Here is a 22,155-nt window from a genome sequence, read left to right as displayed (position 1 = left end):
GCCTAGAAGGGCAAAACAGGTAAGAAACGACACAGGCAGGTGCTAACCGGAGCTGTGTCCATGGCAGGGAGAGCCACTTGCTCTGAGGGAAGCCAGCAATGGGCTTGTTTTGCCAGATTTTCTGCTTTTTCAAGACAAGGTAGCAATCTGGGATTTTACATGAAACACTCAAATTTGTAAACTTACGCAACTGATTCATATTTTTCCAACATTCTAAAGGCCAAGCAAAACACACCTTCTGACTGCATTCTGCACAAGGACGACCAGTTTGTATCCTGTGCAATGTAATTAAAGGATTCAAAAATGTCAATGAGCCCTTCTGTTTAGGAAAATCAATCGTGCGGAATCAATTTATAAAATTGCTGAATAGGAAAAAAAATCTGTTTTTTGTTTGGTTGTCTGTGTTTCTCTGCAGGTATCCTGACCTGTCTCAGGCAGGCAGCCGAGCAGCCTGAGCGGGGCCCATGTGCAGAGCTCCGCCCCAAACCGCAGAGCGCGGGCCCCTCCTGTGACAGCGGGGCATCCACACGGGCACCAGCACCAGCTACCTTCCCCTGGGCTCTGAGAGTTCTGGCTCCAGTCTCTGAGAGTTTTGGACCTTTCTGCTGAGGACAATTAGAAAAAAGAGGGGAGAAAAGTGAAGCTAAAGGCAGAGAGGCACCAGAAACTGTATTCCTGACATATCTTGTTTAGGGTGTTGTATTCATTTTTTCCCTTTGCAGGGTGGGTAGGGAGGCAGGTGGGCAGAGAGGGAACGGGGAACGTGACAGAGAGCATTCTGCCGGCAGGAACCCACCCCAGCCTGGGACGGGGCTGCGGAAACACCTGCTCAGTCAGGAGAGGTGAGTGAAAAAGGGGACCCAAAGCCTCTTTATCTCGAGCCTCTATCTTTGTCACCACAGTGAGATAACTCCCTTGTCATTAACTCACAAAGGAATGAAACACTGGAGGGAGAAAAGCTGCTTAACTACATACAAGACAGCAAAATAAATGCAGAAGCAGGTCGCAGAGTCTACAGGACATGCCAGGATGGCGCCCGAGCCAGGGAGACCAAATGGAAAGCAGCGTCTGTACTGCCGATTCCTGCTCTTCTTAGTCTCCTTTTCTTCACTGCTTTCTGTCAGGGAACATAACAAATCACCTGAAAACCGTGAGCAGCAACCACTTTCCTAATTCTACTCCCCCCCCACCCCCCTCCAAGGTCCTAACTTCCTGCAGCACTGCCTCTGCAGGAGGCCTCTCGGACCGGAATCCTGGTGGCTGGGTAGACGCTGTGGTACCAGCAAAGCGCAGTGCGGGGATGTAAGGACAGGAGAGCACCCGTGAAAACCCCAGCCTGGCTGGATGGGGAAGCTCGGTGTGGGAAGGCAGACTGAGACGAGGCTGTGCGGGGAGACGGAAAGGCTTTAAGGGAGGGGGAGTTTGAAGGAAGTAGTGTTTTAAGGAGCTTAATTAAGAGACACTTGCAATAACAGAAAGACATACACAGAATCCACTTTCAACTATAAAAATCTAGTCCTCAGAGAGCTCCCCAAGTAGCCAGCATGAGGAATTTAAAAAGATTTCTTCCACAGAGGAGCACTGAGAACAGAAGACGAGGAGAAACACTTCCAGGGAGCAGGGGTCCACACGGGGCTCAGGAAGGAGAGCAGTGTGGGAACAGCTCCCTGAGCCCAGCAGCCATCCGGCGTCACCCGGGGAAGGTGACAGGGCCATTGCCGGTGGCCGTGGGTGCACATGCAGGAGACACTGGGTGTGCGATCAGTGAACATTCTAGGGGTCCTGGGGCAGGCTGGGGAGGCTGGGCCAGGGGAGAAGGGGATGCAGACTTCTTAGCACTAACAGCTAAAGAGAGCATCTTTCAAAAGCTGAGTGAGAATTATTTTCACACTGGAATTCTATACTCAAACTACTGATTGAGAGAATGACATACATTATATACAGACACGCCAGCTCTCAAAAGATATTCCTTCCCAGCAGCCGTTCTCTGAAGGTTACTAGAAGATAGGATTCAGGGAAAAAGAAAAGAGGTAGAAAACCAAAAATGACCCATGAAACTGAAGTTTTAACTCAGGAGAGCAGCTCTGTGTCTCCCCTCTGGTCTCACTCACACTCACACTAAGATCTATAGGATTCCCCCAGCAACCGGACCCTGTCAGGACTCTGCACCCAGCACCCTTCCCGCCTGGCTCCCTCCTTCCTGCCAGCCTCTCCTCAGCTCACCTGGGAGGTTCAGGTAGGAGGCAGGACTCCCCGAAGGTGTGCGGCTCCTTCTGCTTGCACGACACCTTCTATCACAGGGGTTGCACAAACCCTGACCTGAGGGCCAGACTGGACCCACCACTGCTTTTGTAAACAAAGTTTCACTTGCACACAACCACGCCCACTTGTTTACACACTGCCCAGGGCTGCCGTCACATTATGGTGTTAGCACTGAACGATTTCCACAGAGATTGCATGCCTGCAGCACCTAAAATACTGGACGGCCTGGCCCCTTACACAAAGTCTGCTGACCCTTCTCCCAGCCTGTAATTCCTCCAGCAGACTACAAGCTCCCTGAGAGGAAATGCTGTCTCTCCATTCACTGTAAGACCCCCAGTGTCCAAGCACAGCACCTGCACTGAGCACACACAAAACTTGAAGCTGGCTGATGGGTGGGTGAGAACCAGCACCTAAGTGAGTACGTGCATGTCTGCGCACTATGCTTTGACTGCCAGGCTTCACACTAGCCCGAGGATGGCCAACACGGGGAACCAGAGCTGTGGTTCCCAAACCCTGTGCTGGCATGCCCCAAGGCACAGAAGCAAACAAACTAGGGTACCACAGTGAACTTTAAATGTTCAGAGGAAACAAACTGACATCTTAGTCACAACCTTTATCTCAAGGCAGTTCAGTTTCAACAGTAGGTCATGTTGCGTTCTTCTCAAGGACGTCATATCTTTGTGAAGTGGGAGGGAAGGGTTGTTAGATGCTGTGATAAAACACAGGTACCACCCAAATCACTGTAGAAATGGAAACGGGGTGGCAGTGCCCAATCTGCTTCCAAGGTCTAAGAAGCTATGCAGCACCCAGTAGGTTCATGTGTGTGGCTTTTAAAGAATAAAATTTTAAACATTATTTCCTTTCAGTTGATATGCATTATTTTCTCAAACTGCTACTAAATTGTCAGGTGATAAATACTTATTGAATTGTTTGGACCTAACTTCTGCATAAAAAGAATCGTTAGGTATTTCCTACGACCTGGGAGCACTGTTAAAACAATAAAACACTAAGGACAGTTTAAATCTGAAAGTCTGAGAATTAAATTAAAGGTCAGCTCAGCTGCTTGGGGATTCCACAGTCACACTTTAGTCTGCATTCTGCATGCAGGAGAATGATATTGAAATTTAACTTATGCTGTAAGAAACTAGCTTTTATTTTTCTGCATTTCCCAGGAATTTTTTATACACTTTCATCTAGATTTTTCTCAGGATCCTTACATTCCTCACAGTTGGTTTTGGTCATCTTCATTCCAGTATCTCCCTGTTAATTCGAGAGCCTGTTCACACCTCAGCACGTCCAAAAGAGTACATTTGAGTACATCACTCTAGTGCTTAAAATCTCTCAAAAGCTCCTGCTGCTCTGACATCGAGTCACTATTCAGCCTGGTACACTGAGCCCCTCCAGTCCACCTCCACCCCCCCCCCACAGTGGAGCTAGACCCCTGCAGCTCCCCATCCTCCGCACTCCTGCGGGCCTCGGGCCGCCCCTCAAACTGTCGCTCTGTGGAATAGCCCTTGTGACCTTCTCCACACTCTAACTCTTCCCATCCCTCAGGAGCTCCTGGAGGCTCCACCACAAAGAGGGACACCTGTCTACTCATCTCTCACCTCGGCTGGGCAGAGGGGTGACTGCAGCAGCCTTCAATAAATGGTAATGAATGTCCATTAGACAAATGAACCTGTTTTTTCCTTCTATCACAAAGGTGAGACACTCAACTACTGTAGTAAAGAAACAACATGAAGAACATTCCTTCTTGAACAAAACCATGCCAAGAGATCCTTAACATGCAAGAAAGCATGATAAAAACTCACCTTCAAAAAGAACCAGGAACAGCTCCATCCTCCAGGCCACGCTTCTCCACACTCACTACCATCAAGGCTTACCTTTTCTTCTTTTTTAAATTTGAATCTCTTCCAGTTGTTAGTCATAAATCTCATTTTCTTGCTCATGTAATCAAAATAACATTTCATATGTTTATTGGTAGCATTATTTATAAACTGCTTATTCTATCTTTTGCCTGGTTTTCTAATTAGGCATTAATCTGCTCCTTACCACTCAATTAGAAAGAGATATAGTATGCCAATTAATTCTGTTACATACATTGCAAATATATTTCCCAGTTTGCTTTCTGACCTTTCACTGAGGTTTTTGTTTGACTTCTATTAAGTTGGATGTCTCAATTTCGTTCTTTATAGTTTTTGACTGTTAACTTCTTTCTCATGCCAAGATTATAAAACTCTCATGTATATTGTTTTCAAGGACAGTTAAGGCTTTTAACATTTTAAGCTTTAATCCATATGAAGTTAATTTTGGTGAACAGTATGAGTCAGGGACCCAGCTTTCCCCTTCCCCAACCAAAGGTTACCACTGGTCCAAATCCTGTTAATTAAATAATCCATTCCTTCCTCCACTGACTTGAGATGCCTCGGGATCTCATTTCTGCTCAACCTCCTTGGTGGACCTCCTCCAATCCACTGCTCCTTCACCCCACATTCCCTCCCTCAGCAGCATCATCTATTCTTGTGGCTTTAACCATCACTCAAAATTAATGCCTTCCTAATCTGTACGTCCAGAACTGGCCTCTTCCCAGCTACAGACTAACCATCTCCTGAGCAATTTCTCGCTTATCTGCACAGTTCCACTCAAATGAGTTCCTTCAGGAATGACAAAATATTTTGATGCTACATACCCACTTAGATATTTCACAGTTCCCTCAAAAAGTCCACATGTGCAAAATTAAACTCCCTTTCCCTTCCAATCCTGTCCCTTGGGCCCCAGTCCCCATTCCTGGTACCCATCTCTCCTGGGTCACATGGAACTCCTGTCTTCCTGCCCTCTTCCACCTACTCAGCAGTTCTACCTCCAAAACACGCCTTGACTCTTCCCCTAGCATCGACCCCACTTCCATTCCCACTGCTCTGGAAGGCCCGTCAGCATCTCTGGCATAGGTCACTTAAATCACTCATTCATCCCACGGCCTCCAGCAGGAGGATGATTCCATCCATCTTCCACGATGACTTGTCTGGCTCTGAACATCATCTCCATCTGATCCTTATCATTCATTCAAACTCTGGGCCAAACATCTGGAGGCTGTCACACCAACTCCTCAGACTATAGGTCCAAACTCAAATACAAACTCGACTCTACAATCTGCCTCTCCTCCCTGCCTACTCCTGCGCTGAGGCATCTCTGCCTCTTGGCTCTCTCGCAGCCCACCACATCCAGATACTGGCGTTCTCTTAATGCTCCCTCTGCACTGTGTTGAGGTCCCACTTTGGGCATTTATATCACACCAAGTATTATGAAGACTAGCCCTTCCCTTCCTCCCACTCTCTTTTTCCAGTAATTAGAAGCTCCCTAAAAGCAGAGATTTGTCTTTACAACACTCCTGCATCTAAGAGGGCTTATATGCACTGCATGTTCAAGATCTATTTTTAGTGACTTGAACAAACCCACCCAAAAGGGCATCTTTGGTAAGGACTTAAAATAGTTTGGTGACACCCAATTATTTATTTTATATTTTGAAGAGAAAGTTGAACGGTATGCTTTTGAATTCACTACTGGAAAATTTATGAACAAAAAGACAATATTGGTTCAAATCCTGGAAGCTTTTATTTTTAATACATGGAGTAAAACTATCCTTTAAAGCCCTTTCTAAATTCTAAGAGGGAAAAAAATAATAATGTAACAATTTTGAGTAGCAGAAATGCTGGTTTTAGCTAAGCCTCCCATAACACAGAATTCATAAATACTACTTTTCAGATATCATGCATTATTTACGCATTGTTTACTACAGGCAAGGCATCGTTTTCCATTCTTTAAATGCAATATTGGATTTAATCGGATTGGATTTAATCCCCATAACAACCCTATGAAGTCAACCCTATCATTATTCTCCCCCTTTTTATAACAAGGAAAATGTGGCACTGAGAGGTTTTTGACACTTGCTTAAGGTCACACAGCTAGTCAGGGGCAGAACTTGGATTTAAATACAGATCTGACTACAAATCTCATCTCGAGACCCTTATACTAAACTGAAAACTGTGCAGTGAAAACTCATGGAACTGGAGTCAGGAGTGGGGGGCTCCAGTCCCCGCTGCACCACTGACTAGGTGTCAGGGGTGTGACCTCAGACAAATCCCCTAACCTCTCTAAAATCACACAGGTTCGACCCAGGCTTACTTTCCCCACTTTAAATGTCATGAGTTGTTTTCTTCTTAGGACACTTAACTGGCCACCCCCGTGAAGCAGGGGGCCTAGAACGTGCACAGGAACGCTGCTCTCCCCAACCCGCCCAGTGGAGCGCGTTCCTGGAGGAAATACCGCCTGCTCTGCCAAGCTCTTCCAAGCGTCACATCAGACAAAGGCCAGGCAGTCTGCGTCAGGGAACAAGACAGCAAACTGCTACCGCCTTACAGTCCTCCCAACTCTACGCACACTTTCAACTGGTTAGCTCTTTTTAAAAAAAAAAATTGGGGTGGGGTAATTTGGTTTACTTATTTATCTACTTACTTATTTATTTTCAAGTGGAAGTTCTGGGGAATGAACCCAGGACCTGGTGCGTGGGAAGCACGTGCTCTACCACTGAGCTATACCCTCCCCCACAACTGGTTAGCTCTTGACTAGGCAGGTGCAAGCTCAGACACACTGAGGGCCAGGCAGATGAAGTGAGTGATGCTGGCCCCAGGAAACGCGGTAAGGAGGGGAGGGCCCTGGGGGGCAGCCCTAGCTAGCTCCTTACCTCTGTATTACCTCCATGCAGGTAACGTACATGCGTCCTGTGTAGTCACAGACCTTCAAGGTTTTCAAAAGGCCAGAAGTGCAGGGCCTTTTTTTTCCCTTAATATGAAATCTCCTTATTTTTAAATGCTAGCAACTAATTCCCATCTTTTAAAAAACACTTTGTAGGCCAAACAAAATACATTTTCAAGCCAAATACAGTTCTTAGGGCGCCAGTTAACAACCTGTTTCAAAATGTATCAGAATGAAAAAATTCTTGCCTTGTTTTTGAAATAATCTTAAAATATAAACCGTTTGAGGACTTATATTTCAGGACACAGATATTGACCAAAATGTGCCTGAATATTTTCTTAACATTCTTTGGGGCTGAACTCTGAAAGCTCTCCTCTCCAAAAGAATTCAAATGGTTTTCTTTTTTCTTTATCATATTATTTAATCCTAGATCTCAAAATCCCAAGCATTATTTTAGAATACAAATGCTTCTCAAAAAAACAAAGGAACTGAAATAAAATCTCCAGCTTCTGACCAGGGTTACAACTTCCAAGTATGTGGAAGCACAGCATTTACCTAACGTGTACTTGAGTCTTCTACATAAGGTGGAAAAGAGAATGAGAAATACCTCAGAATATGAAATAATCGGCATTTGTCAAAACTATCTCGGAAAGGGGCATTCTATCGAGACAGCAAGTTCTACAGACCAGAGACATGTGAGCTGACATTGATCCTGGACAAGACTACAGAATGCATCAGAAAAGGGGCCCTAATCCGATGTATCCCAGCCCCACCTCACCTCTTACTTGACGAGGTCACTGAACTGGGAAAGCCAGGGGCAGAAACAGACAGGAAGTATCTGGATTTGAACAAGACCTTTCCTAACACCTTAAAGATGTTTATGAGTTGTGTGCAAAAGGGTGAAGGGGCTCTTTCACCACGTGGACAACCCTACTCAAAGGGTGCCAACTAACGGATGACATCAACCTGGATGAAGATTATGAACACATGTGACAGAGTTCTGTTTTTCTAAACATTTTCACTAATGAACTGGAGGAAGAAACAGGAATCACACTCGTCAGATTTGTGGATCCTCCTCCAAAAAAATTAGGCGAAAACAGTAAATATATTGGATGCATAATGAGGATTCCGATAAATTAATCTAATAAATTAATCCAATAAGATAAATTTAGCATTGATAATTTCTGGGTCCCAAATAAAATGGTGGTGGTGATGACAATAACGCACAGAAAATGAACAAATACAGTTTGGGGGAGACACAATTTAACAGCAACATGTGGGCAAAGCACAAAAGACTGGTTAGTGAAATGCACCAATAATGGAACGTAACTGCCAAAATAATACGAAGAGGGACAATGCTTCTGTCTCCTCATTTTATCACAATGTCTAAAATCCCATTCTCCCATGGTGTTAAAATTGAGGGATTCATTTCTTGTCTAAAAAATTAATAAGTAGATAATCCAACATTAAGGTATTATTAATATGAAACATAAAGCTATTATTGTTGTCTTTATTATTGTCCAAATTATTGTAAATTCTTGCTTCAATATCAATATGACTCTAAGTATTCTTATCCCTTCTCTTCATAGGTGCAACCTACTCCCTATTTCTTCCCAGCTTTTCAGAGGTATAACTGACAAATAAAATTGTATGTATTTGAAGTACACAATGTGATCATTTGCTATAGGCATAGGTGCATTGTGGGATGATTGCCACAATCAAGTTAAAAGCACGTCTATCACCTCACAGGTGTCTTCTTTTTCGTGTGTGGTAAAAATGCTTAAGATCCACGCTCATAGCAAATCTCCAGTCTATAATGCAGTGTCATTAACTACAGATCCCAGAACTTACAGCAGAAAGCCTGCGCCCTCTGACCAACATCTTCAGCTCAAGCGGCCGCTCTGTCACTGCCACTTCACCTGCTCCCTTGTTTATGACACCACCCACACTCAGGGACCCCTCAAACTTTTAGCAACTAAAGGGTAAGGCACCAACAGATCTGTGTTTGAGAGCTTTAAACATCCTGAACACTTTCTCATCACTTCAGTTTAATCAGAAGCTTTAGGAAAAGGGCAGGACGGACCGAGCATGAGAAGCAGAGTCATTCCTTCTGCATGTGTCACTGCCTCAACATTACCAGGAAAAGCAGGACTGTGCCTGGCTGGGGCCTGGCTGGGGCCTCGTCCCTCGGCTGCACCACTGCCAGGTTGCTCACTGGTCTCTGGATCCCAAGCCTCCATGACACAACCTGGAGCCACTCTTCTGAAACGTCCGTTTCACATGCCTGGAATTCTCCGTGGCTCTCTCTGGCCTACCGGAAGAGGGGACAGCTTCTAGTGTGGTGTGAGGCTCTCCACGGTCTCATGCCGCCCAACTGCAGTCCCGCCTGCCTTCGCCCTCTGCCCCACACCAGCCCTGCGCTCGAGTCCCAACAAACATGCCAGGCTCAGCTGTCCTCTGTGTCCCTGCATACACTGTACTCTCTACCCAGAATGTCCCCTCAACTCCACTCCTCCTTGTCCATTTGTCAAACACAAGCTCAGTTCACTGCTCCAGATCCAACCTTCCTCAGTGTCTTTCCTTAGTGGTGCCCAAACTTGAGACAAATTCCAGTTGCCATGCATCTAGATGATCACTGCCTTGTAGAAGAATTAAGAAGAAAGTAAAATATTTCTTATTGTTTCTATCAAATATACAAAGACAAAAGGCAGATCAGATCCACTCAGCAATGGACATGACCTCCACTGCCCCTGTAAGTGTTTGAGTTTTGGATCCCAGCAATGTCGCTCATGGAATGCATGAGTACAGCAAACACAATTCTGACTATTTGTAAGTGAGTGAAAAGTTCCAAAACAGAATCATCTGTCATTTATTGAAGCTGTCGTCTGAGAAAGAGTAAGTTGGCTAAGTGCTACGTGCAGCCAACAGCCCAATGTCTGCAGATCAACATGAGCTTGGTGGCTCTCTCTGTATATACTCAGTACATCTCAGGAGAGATAGAGTATTTCTTCATGAAAAGTGGTTCTTCCCTCTCCTCTACACCCCAGCTCAAAAAACAAAGGTAACTGCTAGTTTCAGTGGAGGCCAAGGGAGTCAAGTGGGCCATGGAAAGCAATGGTGTAGACAGAAAAAAATGTAAGAGAAAGAAAGAATAAAATGTTGGCTTTGCTAGTGGCTCCAACCTGTAACATGACCTCTACATGCATTCTACACAGGAACAAGAAAAAATGATTTATAAAACCAGCTTTTTTTTATTAGGCTGTCTAAGGGAAATAAAATGCAAGATTAGTGTTTGTCATGAAGGTTCCAAGACATCTTTCATGACTACTGAGGGCTTATTTTATATCAAAATATTTACAGCTCTTGCCAGCTTTAAAAAGAAAAAAAACTGTCCCTATATAAGGAACAAATTACAAAATAAATGTATTTTTATATACCATCAAATGGAAACATTATTTTAAACCTCATGCTTTATCACCCTCATCCTCAGTGAGACCATGTGCTGGAATTTCTCACATGGGCTATCCATGAATTCCACCCATCATAAATTTATTAGCAGAAATCCATCTCAATAATTTTATACAAGATAGTCTCAAAAAGGCATGTCCTTCACAGAAGATGTATAGTGCAATTTTAAGACTATTAGCCTCGGATATTCTCACACATGTATAACACAAGTCATCACTAAATCATCAGTGGATGTCAAGGTGAAATGACCTCACTTGCTCTTCACGGACTTGGTAGAACAGACAGGAGGCAATGTTTGTGTTCACTGAAAAGACACATCACAATACAGTTTCTTTTAAAATTGCAGGAGAAAAAATTAAAAAATAAAATTGCAAGAGAGGATTGTTGATTTGATTGTCAACTGAGGTAACATGTTTATTGAGTGTGTGTGCCTCCTGGCCCTGAGCCGTTCTGGTCACTTCCCCTGCCTTCAAGTGGTTGGGGATGTGTCTGTCCCAGGCACTGCTACAGATCTGACTCCTACCCACTGCCTGGAAAAAAAAGAGAGGCCCTTAAGAGTTGCTGAATAATGACTCACAATTCACTTTAACAACTTCATAAAAGGAAAGAAGATCAGACCCTGATCTTCAAGAACTTCTCATACAGGACGATTGAAGATGACAACAGAAGGGAAAAAAATGCCTTTAATTCAAAACCAAGTCTCTTGGCAATGGAAAGCATTTTAATTTTAAAGTAAATAAAAAATCAACAAAATATTTCCCAGTGACCAGAAGCAATGAAATATTTTGTCAAAATGTCCTAAATGCTTTTCACAACAGTTTGATATAAGCTATTATGCTTCGAAATTCTGTATTAATAGGAACATTGGCCTTACTCATAACAGAATAGTGAGGACAAGGTAACATTTATCTACTACTTACTCACAACCTGCGGACACAGTGAGCTGGGTATTACTATTCCCATTCTACGGATGAGAAATCAGACACAGAACTTTCCCAAGGGGATCTGCTTTCATCCCCTCTACTGCACAACATGCTTTAGATGTTGGAAATCCAGGAAAATAAAAATAGTAGTCACCTGTGATTTGAACACACAGAGATAATCTCACCTAATATTTGGTCTACAGTCTTCCTGGCATTTTCCTACATCCTAGGTAGAAAATTGCTCACTCGCTCCTTCTCTCTCTCTCTCTCTCCAAAAACAAACAAAAAAACCTTAGATCAACTTACACATACTGTTCTGCAAACTGCTTTTTCAATTTGCTGTTTACAAATGTTGAGTATCTTTCCACATCAATCAATACTCCCCTACCTCACTAATCAATGAAGAAAGGGGTTTCCATTACATGTATACACCACAATTTATGTAATCAATCTCCCTATTACTAAGCATTTAAGTTGTTTCTAGTTTATAACTATCATAAACAAAGCTCCAAAAATCACTTTGGCAAATTAGAGGTTGGGTTTTTTGGTGTACTTTCTGTGGAGGTCACCAGAATCTGGAGATGAATTTTTTCCAAATTCGGAGAGCACCCCCCCCAGATTTTGAGACACCCCACCAAGCAGACTTCCCACCAGGTTAAGAATCAGTGTGCGGGGAGAAAGCTTCTGACAGGAACACGGTGCCCACATGCATTGTGTAGGCGAGAACCACTGCTATAGGTCCATCTCTGTACACATGCTTTATTTTTTTCCCCTTAGTTTAAATTCCTAGTGGTGGAAATGCCTGACTAAGGGACATGGCACATTTTTGAGGCTTTCGATGAGTAATACAAAATTGCCCTCCTGGAAAGTTATAACAATTGAAACACCCACCAGCAGCATTTGAAAGTGACAATTCCCCAAACCTAATAGCTAGATTTGTTTTTAAACAATCAAATTCCTACATGGCCCTAAGTTTTAAAAACAGTGAAACTATCGATAAAAATACATCTAGGAAAATAGCAAACAATTCAGACAACAGATACTAGATTTTAAAGCAGGCACGTTTTCAAATGCAAAATATAAAACTTGAAAGACATCAGATCCCAGCAGGCCGAACAGAATGATTCATTAGAAAATCCAGTGAAAGGTGTCAAGCCAGTAAGTAAAACTCCACATCTTCACTTGCCCATCTGGCTAATATCAGCCTAACAGTCTGGGCTTTAACAGCAATATGCTCTGTTGTTTAACAGGAAGCTCATGAAGTTGGACATTCTTTCAAATTTTATTATTATCATCTTATAGCCAATGTGGCAATCAAATTCTCAAAAATTGTCTTACGGATTCATTTATTTAACAAATATCAGTTGACTGTGGGCTGGGCACTGTTCTATGCTGGAGACACAGCAGTGATCCCACATATTTCCTGCTGTTCCAGAGGGGAGCTCAGAACCCTGTAGTTAGGAATCAGCAAATCATGGTTACAATACACCAGTTTGGAACTACTGGATTCTTGGGCAAATTAGAACACTTCTGGGGCTTGGTTTCTTTACCAGTAAACTTAAAAAGTTGACCAGATGACTTGAGGTCCCTTCTGGCTCTCAACTTCTATATCTTCTTTGGTTTTGCTTGACTGCTAAAGCTCCCTTACCTCTAAGTGCTTTGCATTTTAGTTCTATATAGTTCTTTCATGAAATCAGAACCAGCCTCTCCCCCAAAAAACTCAATTTTATTTCTCCAGTAAACCTTTGGTGATCCAGGTAACTGCAAGGAATAACAGAGGATAAGGTGCCAATTCAATGAAGACTGATACTCCCAACTTCAACTGTTTCTTTGAAGAGGATCCTAAAATGTTGCCTCGTTCACTTTTGTACTACAGTGTAAATACTAGGGCATAAACCGTGAAACAGCACCTCACTGGTATGGTGGCAGGTCTCCAAGCCTGTGGCTGGGAATGGCTGGCACCCAGCTTTAAGGTGGTGCACTGGTGCCCTCAGGGGCTGCAGCACTGAAGTTGCAGTGGGGGAGTCTCACCTCTCTCCAGCTTACCCTCATCCCCAATTCAAGAGGCACATCCTGTCTATAGAAAGTCCACAACTCACTGCTCCATTAGCACTTCTAATATTAGTCATGGGAAGCATTATTTCTGCCACCACTTGTTACTTTCCACCACATGTTCCTGCCACCACCATTTCAGCTGTCCTCTATTCCAGGGTCTCCTTGAAGAAGCAGCTAGAGGAAGGCAAGGGGCCTCAGTATCCCAAGTCACCCTCTAGGGAAGAGCCACACACTTTCTGGAAGTAACAGCACCTTCTTGTGGTCTTCTAGGACACTGCCACATAATAACAGATACACAGTCTCAACTATGGGCACATACAATGATTCCAAGCTTGTATCTGCCCCACAAACCAAAAGAATGGGTAAGGGCCAAGATTTTCTCACCTCTCTGCAAAAACACAAGAAAAATTCACCTACCAGAAGTTTTTTCACAACTTTCAATATAAAAGCATAAAATGATATTCGATAAAACACAACCTTTGCTCACACGAGCAGCAGCACCAGCAGCCAGAACTGGTAAGAATGTATGTGCTGTAAATTGTAGACAGTGGAAGACAAATGAGGAACTCCTGCATTTCTACAGTTCACACAGGAAATGTAAAGGCAGCAGTAAAAGTGCTTTAACAAGCACCTAAGCCTCTACATGTATCACTGACATATAAAACAGATGTTTATGCACTTTTGCAATTTGTCTGAAGAGCTTTCACTGCAAGGACAGTGGCAAAAGACATAAGGCAATGACCTGACTTAAGATTTAGGACTGACAGAATCCATCCTTTATACAGTGTGTGCACAGTGCTTATGAGAGAATGTTGCAGATAAAATTACCTTTTGTGGGAACAACTTGTTGGGTTCAGGTATTGACCAATTAGAACAGGAAATTAAAAAATCAAAAACTCTCATTCTGCAAGGTCACAAAACTCCTGATGTTGAACAGGGGCTCAAAAGGCACAGTTAAGAAAAAAAGACAACCGATTCTAATTAAGCATCTATAACAACTGCTGGGCACAAAACGCATTTCCCAAGCTTTCAATTCATATAAAGGAACATATATTTAGAATGACCAACAGATTAGAAGCTGGGGAGAGGAAATACCACATTTCCTGATATTCCCTAAAATAGAACAGGCACACATTCCTCCTGTGAGAATAAAAGTACCTGCACAAAGCCCGTATCTTTTATGTCTTGCCATCTGCTCCCCCCCCAAATTTAAACATTCACTGTACAAAAGAAGGCACCTCTGAAACTTTTACACTTATGCAAGTGGCTAATTCACTGAAATCAAGATGAAACTTCTGACTAAATTACTCAGATGTCACTATGATGTTCTGTAGAATTAGGCATGTTTTTAAGGCTTAGTACTTAAATTTGAGGGAATAAAAATCAAGTGCAACTGATTTAGAGCAATAAATTTGAGAGGATCTGTTAATAGTAGAACAGATTTGGTAACATCAGGGCCAGAGCCAAGAGGAACACTCAAATAAAAGGCTCCCGAATCTAGGTATTTTGACCAAAATCAGGCAAGATTATTTCTGAAACTCTCTAATTATTCACTAATGCAATAAAATATTCACAGCCCATTCTGACCAAGACTGTTCCTGGAGCTGGGGGAGCAATATTCATTGACAAGCAGATTGGAGCCTGCCCTCCTGGAGCTTCCAGCAGGTGGAACTCCACTATCCAGGGTTTCTTTTTCACTTCTGGAAAGACTCCTGGATGTATACAAATACCCAGGACACCAATCCCAGCACCTGCTCTCTCCAGCCAGCCACTTTTTCCATTTCCCCATCATCATGAACTCCAACCACACAGGCAAGCCCTCTGTTCCTCTGACGTGTAAGGCTCAGTCTCACTTCAGGGCCTTTGCACTTGCTGCCCCTGCTGCCTGAGCCACCATTCCTCTAGCTCTCCAAAAACACACTCAACTCAAATCTCTCCACCTCAAAGAGGCTGCTAGGGCCAGTCTAAAACAGCAGCCTCGACCCTGCCCCTCTTTACCACAGCAACCCTATTTTATTATTCCCCAAGCACCTATCACTCTCTGACAGTATCTCCTCTCCTGTCTCTCTGCTTTTGTCCACCTCCCTCACTAAGATGTGGACTCATTAAAGCTGGGGCTGTCTGTCTGGTGTACTGCTATATTCTCAGTCCCCAGAAAGTTGCCTGGAATGTAACAGATGATCAGTAAGTATTTATTTAAGAAAAGCAAATATAGGCAATATTAGCAGTATTATACCACAATGACAAGTACTCAATAATGAAGGAAAAAGAAAAGACCTTGAATGCTAAAAGGTTTGATTGGTCAGTTTAAAAAAGAAAAGATCATTATAGCTTCTTAAACTAGTCTTAGAAACACTCTCAAAAATAAGCTCAATGGAAATATAAAGCTCAACACTGGCTAATTCTCAAGTTTTATAATGCATTTCACTCAATTGCTAGCTAGCATTAGTCTTACTTCTATAATTTACTCCGTTTTAAAAGAACTCAAAGAGACCTCAATTTTTAATTTAAAAAAAGGGCCAAATATTTTCTAAAACCATATTCCCCTTACGAGTAATAACTTTCTCATAAACTATACAATTTATAACTATATTGCAGCAACATTAAAATATGAGACACCAGTGATGAGCTACAGAAGGCAGGGATATCAGTGTCTAATGGCAAATAAGTTTTTATGAACCACTAACTGCCTTTATCTTCAACTTAATCAAAGGTACAAGATGTTTCTCACATACAGAATATTTAAACTCTTAAGAATTTTTCTTATAGATTATTCTTAAAATTTTTTATCTGTTCTTTTACTTTTTTGTTGAAACAAAGAGCTAATGTGTGAATCAAGGACCATGACCTTAGTAACTGGCCTTAAGGTCTCATGCTTCACCACGAAGACACCAAAGATCCTTACGGACTGCTTTGAAATTATACAAAGGAAATGGTGTATGTTGGTGAGAAGGGGCACTTATTTCCTGGAACATAAAGCAAAGAAGTAAGTTACTACTGCCTTTGGACCTTTGGGAATAATTGAAATCTACTTAGAAACCTCAAAAACGAATGTTTTATAGCAAAATATTAGAAAGAACCTACACACGCCTCAACAAAGGAGAAGTTAAATAAATTATGGTTCGTCCTTAATGGAGTTCTCAGCAGCCGTTAGAGAATGAGACAGCTTTTAGGTACTGATACAGAGATTGCCAAGATTTAGGACTCTGCGGGGAGCGGGGGGAGGGCGGGGAGCTAGTGCAGAACAGAGTATACAATGTGTCCTCGTTTGTGGAAAGACAAATAAAAAGAACACATACAAAATGTTTATCCTAGCATAGGCTTTATCAGGAAAGATAGACATAAGGAGCTAGTAACCCTGGGTCCTGGGAGAACAGGGTGCTGTGAGGCGCTGGGGGGGGGGCGCACAAGAAGGAGCAGGGAGAGATATGCTTCCACTCTACAGTTCTTTTTTTAATATCTACTGAATCTTCTACAGCGTGCACAGTGTGCACTGCCTGTCCCACAAATTAACATGATAAAATTTAACATTAGAACAACTTATACTATTGTCAACATTCAAGAATGTTTATTTATTCAAGGATGACCATCAAGAAGCAAAAGCTTTCAAAAGTCACAAAAGTTCATCCCCTTCGACAGCAACAGGGCAGTTCCAGATCCTTATTTCCCAGAAAAGAATCCAAGTCTCCACTCATTAGAGAGGCGCGCTTGTGATCTTACCTATTACAAAGCAAATAAGTCCTAATTCAATACTTGGAAGGGAAATTCAAATCGAGCTTGTAACTACCTAATGAAGCCTCCAAATCAACAGTTTCCCCTTGGCTATAAAACAGAAAGTCAAGGTAAGAAACAAGTAAGAGGACAGTGCTTTTAAAAACACATGCTATACCTAGGTTTCCTTTCCTCTGCCAAGGCTAAGACAAGGAACCCTCTGATATTAGTGAAATGTGATTTCAGGTCTGTGACAAAGTCATCATTTAAGGGAAGGGACAAGCATCTTTTGCACTAAACAAACGCTCTGAGTTCTCTTTTTGAGAGGAGGGGAATGCTTTAAATTGAATTTAGGAATCATTTTTGGATCCCTGACTAAATGATTCTACTAAGTCACATTAATTTTACTCCAAGCAAAAAAAAAAAACTTTTAAATTAAAGACAAATCCGAAACTGAAAACGAACAAATCAGAAAGCAAACTTTAAACTGAAACCTTTCTGTTGAAAACTACATCTTAAAAGAACGTATTACAAAGGGCAAAAAAAATCATTTCCATACAAATGCCATTCAATAATAGTTCATACGTTATATCAATATTTGACTGCATTAAACACACCCATACAAAAAGGAACACAGAAATATCCAACTGCAAATAAAACACCTCATAAATTTTTGGTAGCCGAAGGTGGAGACCAGAATCACATTATTCAAGCTCAGACATAAATTCACAACATCTGAAGCGCAGTTTTCTATCGGTCAGAACTCAGGATTCCAGCTTTGTCCTTTTAAACAACACATTAAAAGTGGCATCTTCTATCAAGCCTAACTTTGATCGCCAAGTCTTTTAACTCTAGATTTAAAATCAGTATAGCACCTTGACATACAAGCACATAGAAAGACAGGTAAATCAAATACACCATGAACACAGAAGGGCCAGAGAACTAGTTTAAAAAAGAGTTGAGGCACGGGGTCACGAAATCACTCGGTTGATTACACCTCGTAATGAAAATAAAAATTTAAGCTCCTTCTTATCTCCCAGGTAGACTGGCCTGAGAACTTACTGCCCGACGTGGGGCAGAAGTTCGCGGCCGTGGAATCTGCGCCCTCCGGGAGCTGAAGGTGGCCCAAGGGGGCACCGAGAGCGGCACGACCTGGCGCGCCCCACCCCCGCCCCCCGTCCTTCCTCTGGGGCGCTCCCGGACCGCGGGGCCCGAGCCGGCCGGAGCGCTGCCCCCCGCCCCTCGCCGGCTGCCGGGCGCTCGCGGCGACGCGCCCACGGGACCGGGCTCCAGGCTCCGCAGCGCCCACTGCCCGCGCCGCGCCCACCCGCCCCCGCCACTCACGGGCCGCTCCCGCGCCGCTATGTGGCCATCCCCGGCCGTCAGCTCGGCCGCCTCGGCCGCCGCCCGGGGGCTGCCCGGAGTCCGCAGTCGCCCGGGCGCTGGAGGCGCGGGCGAGGGGGGCCGGGCACAACCCGCCGCCTCCGCCGCCGCCGTCTCCCCTCCTCGGTCCCAGCGCTGGGCTGCTCCAGGCGACCACGGGCGAAGGGCGGCCCGCTGCCCTCCGCAAGCCTCGGGAGCCGCCGCCGCCAGAGCCGCGCGGAGGCAACAGTAACAGCCACGGCCACTGGCGAGACGCTCCAGCCGGGACTGCGGCGCGCGGGGGCGGTGCCTGCACGCCGCTCGGCGGGGGGCGCTGCGATCCCGGCCCCGCCCCCGGCCCCGCCCCGCCGCCCGCGCCCCGCGCGCCCCCGCCGGAAGCCGCCCGCGCGTCCCTGCGTTGCCCTCGAGCCCGGCCGCGCGCGTCCGGCGCTCGCCGCGGGGCCTCCCCGGGGAGTCGGAGAAGGGCGGGCGCGCGCAGGGCCCGAGCGCCGAGGGTGGTGCTTCTGCGGAGAGTCCTGTCGCCGGGCCAATCTCGGAAGGTCATGGAAGAGTCGGGGAGAGAAGCGGCCCAGCCGGTGCAAATACTCACGGAAGGCTGGCCTAGCGCGCGGCGGCCTTGCGCGACGGAGAGCCGCTCCTAAAACGCTTTCGATGCGGATTGCAAACACTGCATAGAGGAGAGGGCAACGTGGAGCCGTGTTTAAGCTTCCTCTGTAAATACAGAGGAAAACCAACCTTTGCGGTTGGATGGGGGATAAGGGGGGGCGACTGCTTAGATTTTGAGTTACCTAAAATGCCCCCAGGGCTGAGGCGCTGCCACTCAGGCCTCCCTCCTCCCCGGTGCAGGGCTCCCTCAGCCCGAGAAGGCCCGAGGGGGCATTCTGAGAATATCCTGGAGCCATCTAATCTTGCCTTATTTGTACGGAGAAAAAACGGATCCCTTAATGGGGTGAGATTTTTCCTCCTAGCATTGTTCCCATTTCCGCAGTTTCACTCGGCCTCGATTTTCTTCCAGAGTAATGCACCAAAAGAAATTAGCTGGAGAGCGTTTGATGGCGCAGAATCATGGTTTGAAGATGTTTATGCTCTATGCCGGACGCGTTTGATGATGTTCTCCTCGGCACAATTAATTTTGCAAAGTTCAGAAATGTGCCAGATGGAGCCCCTGGCACGCAGAGTCACAGAGCTCTGCAGACACACCTTCAGTAGGAAGCCAGCTTGTTTGTTTCATTTGTGATTTATCTGATGCACCAGCACCAAGGCCATCGTGTTTTTTTAGAGACCTTTGGATGAAATTCCAAAGCAATTTCTAAACCGGCAAAACGAAGCTCATTTTCTGAAATAATACTTTCCTGCTGATAATGTAACTAAAATGGAGACAGAACACTAGCAAATGCATTGATTGAAAAGTAGGCTCCCTAGATGAATTTGCGTTTCACAGCAAGACAAGGTCCTCACTGGTGTTCTAATGGTCAATTTCATCCGTGTGCATCTCTTGAAAGTCAGGACTGAATCCTTCCTATTCCCTAAGACCACGTTTGCAAAACATGCTTCTATTGTGTGTACCAGAAGCTCTGTTTAGTATGTACAACATTGATTTTTGTGTTATCCCGGTTCTTGAGTCCTTGCTGGTTTGGGAAATTTATCATATTTTAAATGTTTTTAATGGAGGAGGGGGCTCAACAAAGGCAAGAGTGCCTAGGTTCCAAGAAAATCATGATGCAACCCCTACCTTGGGTTGAAAAATTCCTTCCGTGGGGGGAAAAAAAACTGTAGTTTTAAGCACATTGCATAGAATTCTAACTTCTGTGACTTTGTTTTATATTTAATTTAAATCTACACAACACACCTGTAAAATAGGTATTGATATGACACCTAGGGGTTGATCCAGATTTTATGAGGCCTGAAATTTCTGCAATTTGGGTGGTCCTCCCAAAGAAAAAAGAAAAACAAAACAATACAGCACACCCAAGCTGCTCCGGCACCACCCAACATGAGGGAAAGTAACAAAGGGAAAATCCAAGAGGAAAGGGACCTCAGTCTCAGCTGATTGTGTTTAAAATATCTTACTTTTGCCAATTGTGCAAAAACACGACCACGTGAATGTATTGCTAGGGTTCCTGCCAGGGCCTTGGATGGGGGTCTGGAAAGATGCCTTGAAGCTTATGCTTTAATTAGCTTGTCAGAAAACTTGCCTCCGCTGTATACCCCCATTTCATAGGTCGGGAAACTTAGGAACTTGCCACAGCTTCTAAGGAGCACCTCAGTGTCCGCACCATACCAAGGTCTGTTTTGAAGACTGGTGGTATATGCACTTTTTATGAGAAATCATGGATTTTATATTTCTGTAACAAAGTAAGGGCTTTAAAACTACATTAGCAATATTCAGATTATGACCAGAAACTTGATTTGCAACCCTTGAGATGGTCCTGCTATCTGGGCTGACGGTGGTAAAATTTCCTTAACTAAAGTATGAAAGGTGAAATAACCACTGGATTCTTAAAGAAATTTCAACCAAATTTCAAGTGCCACAGATTGACACCATTTTTATTTCCCTTGTCATAGACTAGTTTATGTTGTAAATACTATGTTATATAATATTTACCTTTTTTTGCCAAAAAAACCCCACAGTGTTACAAAATAAGTATCAGAACATGAATTTTTTTTGTTTGATGTTTACCTTGTATAATATGAAGAGCCTGACACATAGCAGTTCTCATTCAATGTCAAATAAATAAAGAATGAAATGGAAGTGATTACATAATTAGAAGAAGGTAGGTTATATAATAAGCTAAAATTGAATGGGAATGAACCAGCAAAACCTTGAACTTAAACTACTTGCTGGATAAGTGGAATTGACTTCCTGGTTAATTATTTTATGCCCAAGATTTGTGCTCATCTTTCTGGGTATTGGCTATTTTCCCTGCTATTCTGGTTTTTAGTTTCTTTCTTCCTTTCTTTCTTCCTTCCTTTCTTCCTTCCTTCCTTCCTTCCTTCCTTCCCTCCTTCCTTCCTTTCTTTCTTTCCTTTTCTTTTTCTTTTTTTTTTTTTTGTAAGTAAGATTTCATTTGACATGCTTAAATATTAAAAAAAAAAATCTTTAAGTGAAACAAAAATCATAATCACACCTGTAATGGAAGTTTTGGAAATGAAAGGCTTTGGTCTTTGAAAAGATCAATCACTTACAAAAGCAGCAAATGTGAGATGACGGGGTTTTGTTATTAAATTAGTCACATCTTGGCCCTTAAGTAGGCTTCCTGGGATGTGTGATTTAACATGTGTAGTGTTTATCAGTCAGTGGGACAAGATATGGCTTTGTTCCTGGAAGAAATTTTGGAACCAAATAAAAATCTACAAATTAATTGTATCCAGTGAATAGTTGAAGTGAGTGAAACTGTTCTTCACTTTAAGCCTGACTTACAAATGTGGATTTAAATTGGTTTATTTTAGAGCACAGTTTTGGACAAGATACAAAACTTTAATTAGATCTCTGTAACAAGAAGATATATGAGAGTAATCACCTAGTTTTCTCTAGATGTTATGTTCTTTACCCAAAGTGGTTTGGAATGTTATCTGAGGGGCATGAAAACTGCTTAAACAC

At 43.6% G+C, this 22,155-nt stretch overlaps 1 protein-coding gene across 1 annotated transcript in view; it reads right to left on the bottom strand.

The window, feature by feature from the left end:
• Positions 1-18,823, bottom strand: part of LIFR (LIF receptor subunit alpha) — a 70,278-nt gene extending 51,455 nt beyond the window's left edge. Inside the window, exon 1 of the mRNA XM_072958760.1 lies at positions 18,516-18,823. The gene's annotated coding sequence lies outside the window, so the exon portion shown is untranslated. The remainder of the gene's footprint in view (positions 1-18,515) is intronic.
• Between the last annotated feature and the right edge of the window lie 3,332 nt (positions 18,824-22,155).

Source organism: Vicugna pacos, chromosome 3 (genome assembly GCF_048564905.1).
Source record: "Vicugna pacos chromosome 3, VicPac4, whole genome shotgun sequence".
Classification (NCBI taxonomy): domain Eukaryota; kingdom Metazoa; phylum Chordata; class Mammalia; order Artiodactyla; family Camelidae; genus Vicugna; species Vicugna pacos.
Note: the sequence above shows the minus strand (reverse complement) of the source record. Positions and strands in the feature narration are given on the sequence as shown.